Below are 9,167 nucleotides of genomic sequence, written 5' to 3' on the forward strand. Positions count from 1 at the left end.
CGTTTTTAACCCTTTTATTTTGATTTAATCCATGTTTCCTGATTTTTTTATATATTTTAATTTTTAATAATTTTAGTATCATATCAAACTCTTTCATTTTTAATAATTTTTTAGTATTACTCTTAGTAAATTATTTTTAAAATTTTACTCAAATCATTATTTTAAAAAAATATATTTCATTTAATTGTCATATTTTATCCAAAAGTTTTTCTAAAATGAGGCAATGTTTTTCGTATTTAGGAATTCGAGAAATAGTGCCCTAACATGCTGGGTTGCGATTTCCCGTTTGTCTAAATACCTAAAGTATCCTTCTAAATAGATTTTGTAAATCACAAGATGATTTCAGTTATGAGAGTTTAAGAATATCGTGTCCTATTATGCTGGATGTGATGTTTGTATTCTTTCGGAGCTAAGGAATCTCGATTTTTCAACTTAAATAATTCTGGTTTTAAAAAAAGGATCCTATCTTTAAATCCTTTCAAAATTTTGACATTAAGATAGAAAACTATTCAATTTGGTACCAATTTTGGGCGTTGCGAGGGTGCTAATCTTTCATCGTACGTAACCGACTCCCGATGTTTTCTTAATTTTCGTAGACCAAAACGTTTTATAAAGTGATCCAATCACACCTAAAAAGGTTAGTGGCGACTCCCATTTTCATTTTTCAAAAGTCGATTCCCATTTTTCGAATATCCCTTTTAAAAAATGGTTTCGATAGCTTGGCGACTCCACTGGGGACTTAAGAGAGTCAAGCCAAGAAATTGAGTATTTTCTGTCTTAATATCGAAAGTTTTTTAAATTTAAAATTGGATCATTTTTACATGGGTTTGCTGCATATGTTTGTTACCTTATTGCTGTGCATTGCATTTGCATGACCGTTGTGGTCACACCTTTAAGTGGGAGTGAGAAGCTACACTTTCATAAGGTTTTCACCTTCGTATGAGGTAGTGGATTGCTTCTGGGATACTGTACCTATGTCTTCGTGAGATTTTCATCTCCGTATGGCCATAGGGAAATGTGTCCCCCTGAACTGAACTTGGTTTATACGAGCCTATAATGGGTGAAAACCAAGGAATCTGCTGGTTCAGGTACCCTGGCTTTAGAGCTAAAACTCATATAGTGAACTTTAAAGAGTTTAGGAAAGATAGTGATTGCCTTTAGTAAGCTACTTTTGTAAGTACTTGTTTATCATTTTTTTTATGATACTGACCTATTTTTATTTTGCTGTCATTGCATGTCATTTAGCATTTAATGGTGTTGATTCACTGCTTGATTTCTAGATTAGAAAGTTTTGTCATAAGGAATGAATACCTTGATAGAGTGGAGGACAATGCTTCTGTCTGTACCTGGTCAGAGAAAACCCAGTTAGAGAAAGGAGATAGTGTCACTGAGGGATATACGTCAGAGTTATGGGACTTCACCCGTATTAATTCGACGCAGAATGAGTTTCAGGAGCTGAGAAACATTTGGGCCCAATGAGATGACGAGGCTAAGCAGCTTTTCTATCAGAATTATGGAGACCTTCCCTATTTGCTAGATGTCAAAGTAGATAGGCACTTGTTTCGAGCTATGGTATTGTTCTGGAACCCTGCTTATAGTTGCTTTACATTTGGTGATGTTGATCTTGCACCTACTTTGGAGGAGTATACGTCTTTACTGCGTTGCCCGAGGATTCAGGGTCACAAGGCTTATGTTAGGCCTGCTAGTCTTCCAACTTTTGCAAAGAAGTTGGTGATGATTATTGGGATAAGTGAGTAGTGGGCTGTAGCTTGTATATAGCAAAAGGGTGATAGTAAGTGCGTTCCATGGGCCGTTTTGATGGATTTGATATCGACACATCCAGACGTAAAGAAAAGGGTTGACGTCCTGGCTTTGAGTATTTATGGCATGGTGATTTTCCCAAAGGTGTTGGGGCACATAGATGAGGTAGTTGTGAATTTGTTCGATCGCATTGGTAAGTAGAATACACCGGTACCAGCAATCCTAGCTGAGACATTTAGATCTTTGAGTGCAAGTCGGAGAGCCGGCGAAGGTAGATTCATTGGATGTGCACAGTTGCTGTTGGTTTGGTTCCACAGTCATTCTTGGAAGCTTGATAAGGTTCATTGCCAAGTATTCTTTGAGGGTTATTCTCCCTTAAAAGAAGCAGTAGACATGCCGAGGAGAGATGACATTTCAGAGGAGAGGTGGATAGACATTCTTCAGAATCTTCTAGAGGAAGATGTTATGTGGAAGGCTCCTTGGTTGGTTCCTAGTGAAGTCTTTTACCACTGTGGCAGTTTTGATTGGGTCCCTTTGCCAGGAATTTGGAGAGTTGTTGGATATGCACCATTGCTTGTTCTAAAGCAATATAGAGCTAGGCAGTTCATGCAGGTTACACAGGGTCTAGCTTAAAGTGATTTCTCTTATAAAGAAGATCACTATAAGAAGAAGATGCGAGAGATTTCTAAGGCTTGGAAGAAGCCTTTCTGTATGAAGATCTTGACCGAAGGCTTGACATCAATCCTTGAGTATAAAGGGTAGTTTAGTAGGAGAGTCAACGATAATGTCCCAGGCTAATTTTGGGAGTGGCTCGATCATTAGAGGAGAGCTTACGAGTGATTCCATCAGCGTTGGAGGTTATGAAGCAAGAGTTCGAGAGAAAGAATTCAGAGATTGAAAAGAGGATTGAGAAGCTTGAAGAGAAAAAAATGTGCTTAAGTCTCGACGTTGGTGTTCAAAAGATGGAAGTCGAGAAGGTGAAAAAGGAAAAGAGAAAGATCGAGGAAGATCGAGATGATTTAAAGACACACTATAAAAAGGCCCAGGTAACGTTGAAAAGGGTCGGATTAGGGAGATCTCCAGAGCAGTGGCAGCAAGAGATTCAGGAAGAAAGAGCCAAAGCCGAGTATTGGGAGAAGAAGTTCCAAGAGATGCGATCAGTAATCGGGCCCTAGAGAAGGAAAATCAAGGATTAAAAACTAAGGTGGCTGAACTTGGACGATCTCTTCATCATCACCGAAGTCGTAACCTTGCAATCGAGTTAAAGGCAAGCTTGAATAAGATCGAGGAAATGAAACACGATATCGGAAGGTTGGAAGCAGCACTATAGGGCTGTGAGCTACGGATTGAGCAGCTCGAGGCAAAATAAGAACAGTGGAAGGGAGAACTTCACCATCTTCATGATCAAGTTGGAAATAGGGATTATCTCATGGGAGAAGCCTTAGTTCAGATTCGAGAGGTTGCTGAACACTTCAGGATTTGGCAGTACAAGCTAGAACGCTGAGTATAATGTATGAGTCATCGTCAGACAGAGGACGAGAGTTAATATTTTTATTAGATAGGGTTAAGACTCTAGGCCTACGGGCGAAAGCGTATTTGTAATCTGTTTTATGAAAAGATTTTTGTTCCTTAAATAACATTTTCTAAAATGAAATTGAATCAGAATCGACATCATTTTGCATGCATGCATTTGCATTTCATAGCATCTCATTGTATCATATGCATTCAAGTTTATAGAAAGACCCTAATTAGTTAAAATTAATACGGAGAAAGAGAGTAAGAGAAAGAAAATCTAGAAGCAACACATCACTACGAAACTCGTGCAAAAACTAAGAACATGGACCAAAGATTTGAACAGTTACAGAAGGACATGCAGGACCAATTGCAAGAGTAATTGGCAAAGATGCAAAACGACATGAGGGAGCAAATGTTGGAGGCACAAAGGAACATGATGGCTGAGATGGCCCAACTTCTGGGGCCACTGATAAGGGAAAGGCTCCTATGACAATTACTGGCGAGGAAGGTGAGGATCATCCTCCAGGTTTCACCCTACCCCACGTGCCTACACAAACCGAGGCACTTTCTAGGAGGCCATCTGTCACTATAAGGCCCCAATAAGGGTCGGTCGATACTGGGATCCCCATGAATTTCCCAACTGGTTCAGGATTCAATTTGGGTGACAGTCCTGCAAATCCTGTCATTCCTGACTTAGACATGGCTGAAAAAGAGGATCTAAGAACTGAGGCTGTAAGACAGTTGGAAGATCGCTGCAAATGGTTGGAGGAAATGTTCAAGGCTTTAGAGAATGCTGATGGGTATCATAGTGCCAAAGATCTAAACTTGGTCCCAGACTTGGTGCTTCCTCACAAATTCAAGATGCCAGAATTTGAGAAGTACAATGGGACTACTTGCCCAGAAGCCCACATTACGATGTTCTGTAGGAGGATGACTGGGTATGTGAATAATGATCAATTGTTGATTCACTGTTTCCAAGACAGTTTAATTGGAGCAGCAGCCAAGTGGTATAATCAACTGAGCCGGGCCAAAATAAGTTCATGGAGGGATCCTGCACAAGCCTTCATGCAGCAGTACAATCATGTGACTGACATGACTCTGGATAGGATCACACTACAAAACATGGAGAAAAAGCTTAATGAAAATTTTAGGGAATATGCACAGAGATGGAGAGAGGTAGCAATGCAAGTTCAACCACCGTTGTTGGAGAAGGAGACTACCATGTTGTTCATCAACACTCTACAAGCTCCATTCATCACTCACATGATTGGGAGCACCACCAAAAGCTTTGCGGATATAGTCATGGCGGAAGAGATGATTGAGAATGCCATAAGAGGTGGCAAAATTGAGGGGGAAACAACTAAAAGATCGGCCCCAAAGAGAAAGGATAGTGAAGTGAATAACACAAGTACTTTCAACACGAAGGCAATCACAGTTGGTCAACCTAAAACAACTGCGGTTGAGCAACAGAGTTCTTAAAGGCAGGAGGTACAAGGCAGAATTCTGAAAGGATGCAATTTACACCTATCCCCGTGACGTATCGTGAGCTCTATTAAAGCTTATACGATGCACATGTTATTTCTCCTTTTCACCTTAAGCCATTGCAGCCCCCATATCCTAAATGGTATGACGCAAATGCCAGATGCGAATACCATGCTGGAATACTGAGACATTCGATTGAAAACTGTACTGGTTTTAAGAAGGCCTTAGAAAGGCTTTTTAAGATGAGGGTAGTGAAGTTCGATAATATTTCGAATACTGAAAATCCATTACCAAATCATAGCAATCAAGGAGTGAACGCCATTGGTGAAACCAGTGAGAGGAGAATAAAGGAAGTCGTGGCTGAGGTGAGAACGCCGATAAAAATGATTTGGGAAGAAATGGTAAAAAAAGAGATGATAATCTCTAAAGAGAGGAATGAATGAGCAAAGGACTATTGTAAGTTCCATGTTGAAGAGGGGCACAAGATTCAAGAATGCGACGAGTTTAAGGCTTTGATACAAAGCCTTATGGACAACAAGGAGCTAGGATTTTATGAAGCTGGGCCAAATGAGAGACAAATATAAACATTAGAAAGTGCACCGAAGAATCAAAACCGGCCAAGGATCATTATTTCTTTACTAGGAAGTAATGAAGTTGAAAGACCGACGGTATAGAAAGTCATCATTCATAAACCTGTTTCCTTTCCTTATAAGGATAACAAGAGAGTACCATGGAGTTATAACTGCCATGTGTCAATGCCGGAGAGGGAGGATATAGCAAGTGCTTCTAAGGAAGTTCAAGGTGAGGGTTCCCATACACGGAGCGGGAGGCGGTATGATACAGTGGGCGTCAGAGAGGAGCACACAAAAACAAAGAATGTTAGTACAGAGAAGGAGAAAGAGGTTGAAACACCTATCAAGGAGCCAGTAAATAAGGAAGAGGCTAAGGAATTTCTAAAGTTCCTTAAACATAGCGAGTATAACGTGGTCGAGCAATTGCATAAGCAGCCGGCTCACATATCAGTATTAGCTCTATTTCTGAGTTCTGAGGTGCATCGGGATGCATTGATGAAGGTGCTCAACAAAACATATGTCACCCATGACATATCCGTTAACAAGCTGGACCGATTGGTGAATAACATAAGTGCAGATAATTTCATCTATTTTAATGATGATGAAATCCCACCGGGGGGCAGGGGGTCAACAAAGGCCCTGCACATCACCACTCGATGTAAGGAGTACACACTCCCAAGCGTGCTTGTCGATAATGGATCGACTTTGAATGTTCTATCGTTGTCTACTCTGAACAGATTACCCATTGACGATTCTCACATGAAGACATGTCAAAATGTGGTAAGAGCCTTTGACGATACAGAAAGGAAGTTGATGGGAAGGATTGACATCCCCTTGAAAATTGGGCTGAATATATACGAAGTAGACTTCTTGGTGATGGATATCAAGCCCTCCTACAATTGCTTATTAGGGAGGCCATGGATATATTCAGCGGGAGCGGTGCCCTCATCGTTGCACCAAAAATTAAAGTTAGTGACGAATGGACGGTTAGTAACCATCAATGTAGAGGCAAATATTATAGCCGCAATCACTAGCAAGGCCCCTTATGTCGAGACGAACAAAGAGTCTATTGAGTGTTCTTTTCGCTCTTTAGAATTTGTGAATGCAACCTTCATTTCAGAAGGGAGTGAGCCACTGGCGCCAAAGATAGCAAGAGCCACGAGGATGGCTCTACAAATGATAGTGGGAAAGGGAGCCTTGCTAGGAAGGGGGTTAGGAAAATACCTGCAAGGAGGGACTCAAATCCCAGAACTAAAAGAGAAGAGAGATCGCTTTGGTCTGGGCTTCAAGCCAGACTATAAGCAAAGGAGGAAGAAAGTTGAGAAGTGCTAAGAAGGAAGAAGGGCGCGCCTTAATAGAAGAGAAGTGGAGTGGGAGCCGATGACATTCCCTCCAATATCCCAAACCTTTATATCAGGAGGGTTACTTTTAGAAGAAGGTCATCAGATTAATGCTATACATGACAAAGGATCGGAGCAAGGAAACCTTGAGGGCATTCGCCCTTACGAACCGGGAAGCTCTCTGAACAATTGGACTGTGGAGGAACTTCCTGTAGTCTTTAGGAATTTTTCAGAGTAATTCTCGAAACATTCTTGTTACTCTAGGGCCTAGGAGTAATAGGATTTCATTTGTGAAATGAGCTTACAATCATCTATTATTTTTTAATAAAGTATAACTTTTATCAATTTGAACGAGTATTGTTTCATTTTTATCAACCAATATTCCGTTAAATTTTGGCAATTCTTATACTTTCATTCATAGCACATAAATAATCATTCTTAAATTCATTCATTCTTTATACTTCACAGATCCCTAGATATCAATGACATGAGCATTGATATTACAAATCCTGATTTCTCTCATGAGCAAGACATGTGTTTAGAGGAATCACAGGATTTTGAAGATGTCCAGGATTGTGATGTGTCTCTAGATCTTTTGTGGATGGTAAAACAGGAGGAGAAACAAATCATGCCACATGAGAAAGAGGCAGTAGAGAATATAGCCCTAGAAGAAGGGAAAGAGGTGAAAATTGGCACGCACATTGCTGATGATATAAGGCAAGGACTGATTGAGTTGTTATGTGAGTTCAAGGATATCTTCGCATGGTCCTATCAAGATATGCCAGGGTTAAATACTGATATTGTAGTGCATCATCTTCCAATAAGTCAGGATTGTAAACCAGTTCAACAGAAGTTGCGAAGAATGAGACCAGATATTGTATTAAAAATAAAGGATGAAGTCAAGAAACAGTTCGATGCAGGATTCTTACAAGAGGTGAAGTATTTTGAATAGGTAGCTAACATTGTACCAGTTCCTAAGAAGGATGGGAAGGTATGAATGTGTGTTGATTACAGGGATCTGAACAAAGCTAGCCCAAAAGATAATTTCCCTCTGCCTCATATAGACACTTTGGTAGACAACACAGCGGGATATTCGTTGTTCTCCTTCATGGATGGTTTTTTAGGGTACAATCAGATAAAGATGAATCCTGAAGACATGGACAAAACCACCTTCATAACCTTGTGGGGGACTTTCTGTTACAAGGTATGCCCTTTGGGCTAAAGAATGCAGGGGCAACATACCAAAGAGCTATGGTGACCTTATTTCACGATATGATGCACAAGGAAATTGAGGCGTATGTTGATGATATGATTGCCAAATCTCGAACAGAGGAGGAACATATTGAGGTTTTAAAGAAACTATTCTTAAGATTAAGGAAGTTTCAATTAAAACTTAATCCGGCAAAATGTACTTTCGGAGCCAGGTCGGGGAAGTTACTAGGTTTTGTGGTCAGTGAAAAAGGAATAGAAGTTGATTCAGACAAAGTTAGAGCCATACAAGATTTGCCTTCACTGCGTACTCAGAAAGAAGTTTGGGGTTTTCTTGTAAGGTTGAATTATATTGCTCGGTTTATTTCACAATTAACTGAGAAATGTGACCCTATATTTCGCCTACTTAGAAAATACAACCAAGGTACTTGGGATGAGGAATGCCAGAGTGCTTTCGATAAGGTTAAGCAATACTTGTTAAATGCTCCTATGTTATCTCCACCTAATCCAGGTAGACCATTAATTCTGTACTTATCAGTGTTTAGCAATTTTATGGGATGTGTGCTTGGCCAACATGACGAGTCGAGAAGAAATGAGAAGGCGATATACTATCTCAGCAAGAAATTCACAGGGTGTGAGATGAGATATTCGCCAATTGATAAATTGTGCTGTGCTTTAATCTGGACGACTCGAAGGTTGAGGCAATATATGTTGTATGATACTACTTAGCTTATTTCAAAACTTGATCCTCTGAAGTATATGATGGAGTCAACAGCTTTGAATGGAAGAATGGCGAGGTGGAAAATTCTGCTTTCAGAGTTTGACATAGTTTATGTGAGCCAGAAAGCTATAAACGGAAGTGCGATAGCGGAATTTCTGGCTAGTAGAGCTCTAGAAGACTATGAGCCGTTCAATTTTGATTTCCCAAATGAGGAGTTGATGTGTGTAGCAGCTACAGAGGATTTTCCTTGGAAGTTGAGCTTTGATGGGGCATCCAATGCAGTGGGAAATAGAATTGGGGCAGTCTTGGTATCCTCAAATGGTGATTATTATCCATTCACATGCAAGTTGGATTTTGATTGCACAAATAATATGGCCGAGTATGAAGCGTGCATCATGGGACTTCGAGCGGCTATAGAGCGAAGAATAAGAACCTTGGAAGTTTATAGAGACTCCGCGTTGGTAATTTACTAGCTTAAAGGTGAATGGGAGACAAGGGATCCTAAATTAATCAATTATCGAAAGGTAGTTTTGGGGTTACTTGAGGAGTTCGATGACATCACTTTCA

Source organism: Gossypium arboreum, chromosome 6 (genome assembly GCF_025698485.1).
Source record: "Gossypium arboreum isolate Shixiya-1 chromosome 6, ASM2569848v2, whole genome shotgun sequence".
NCBI lineage: Eukaryota > Viridiplantae > Streptophyta > Magnoliopsida > Malvales > Malvaceae > Gossypium > Gossypium arboreum.